Source organism: Lactuca sativa, chromosome 3 (genome assembly GCF_002870075.4).
Source record: "Lactuca sativa cultivar Salinas chromosome 3, Lsat_Salinas_v11, whole genome shotgun sequence".
NCBI lineage: Eukaryota > Viridiplantae > Streptophyta > Magnoliopsida > Asterales > Asteraceae > Lactuca > Lactuca sativa.
The window spans coordinates 316,026,703-316,028,009 of NC_056625.2; the positions used below are offsets into that span (position 1 = coordinate 316,026,703).

The window sequence follows — 1,307 nt, forward strand, 5'->3', positions numbered from 1 at the left end:
TTTATGACCAGGAGAGGAGGTACACCTTTGATCCCACCGCTTGAAGATCCGGAAGCAACCTTGAGGAAAAACAAGGGCAAGAACGTAGGAGAGACTGCTACATCGAAGAATTCACCATTGAAGAATCTAAAAGTTGTTTTTAGTAAAAAAAGGGGCAAGAAAGTTGGAGAATCCAGCTTCTCTTCAGTGGCGGAAGAAGACCCGAAGAAGGAGGACACCGAGTACGAAACTGAAAGGAACGAATCCGAATCCGAGGAAGAAAGCGACTTTGGAGACGAACCCGCTAACACCATGGTAAACATTGATGAAGTTCCTATGGGCGAATGGAAGAAGAGGATACGTGACGATACAGGACCAGGACTAGTACAACCCATCATTCCCGTGACCGCCACTTTCGAGCTAAAGGGGCAGATACTTGCTCAACTTAAGGAAAATCCCTTCTACGGGAAAGATCACAAAGACACTTACAAGCACTTAGACGAGGTCAAAGATGTAGTCAATTACTTCAATGTTCTGAATGTGCCTCGTTAAACCGTTTTGCTTCGTATGCTTCCCGTCATATTCAAAGGAGCTGCGAAAAATTGGCTCAAATCACTCCCTCCCAGATCCATCACTACATGGGCTAAGATGAAAGAAGAATTTATTGATCAATTTTTCCCTCCCTCAAAAATAACCAAGTTGAAGAAAGCCATAGCTAACTTTGAACAGCAAGCTGCAGAGTCCCTTTATCAGGAATGGGAGAGATATAAAGGTTTACTAAGGAATTTCCCACATCACGATCTAAATAGCCAACAAGAAGTCTCCATTTTCTATGATGGAGTGAATGTGACCACAAGGCAACTCCTTGATTCGCAAGGACCTCTCACAAAGCAGCCAACCCCGGAAATCAAAGAGCTAATTGAAGAATTCTCTAAGAACTCTAGAGAATATCATAACCCACGGAGTAAGCTAAGTAGGGGGCGGTGAACTCAGTTAATGATAGCATAGCAGCAATGATGGCTAAACTAGAGAGTTTGGATTGAAGAATGACTAAGATGGACCAATCCATCCATGTCATTATGGTCGGTTGTGAGAATTGTAGAGGACCTCATCTCACTAAGGATTATCATCTTGATGAGAACGGGAACCAGAGGGTGCAAGTGTACTATTCAAGTGGTGATAGGTATGATGACAATTGGCAGAAACCCAAGAAGGATTGGCTTCCTTATGATGAGTATAAAAAAGCAAAGGAGGAGAAATTTAAGCAAAAAGAAAGGGGCTTTTATCAAAAAGAGAAACCGATGCTGGAGAAGAAAGCTGACTTAGAA

At 42.7% G+C, this 1,307-nt stretch overlaps 1 non-coding gene across 1 annotated transcript; it reads right to left on the reverse strand.

Annotated features, from left to right (window-relative positions):
• Positions 1-675: 675 nt before the first annotated feature.
• LOC111884943 (small nucleolar RNA R71) lies at positions 676-782 on the reverse strand. Its single transcript, XR_002847960.1, has one exon. It is a non-coding gene; the product is annotated as a small nucleolar RNA R71 (small nucleolar RNA).
• Positions 783-1,307: the final 525 nt, after the last annotated feature.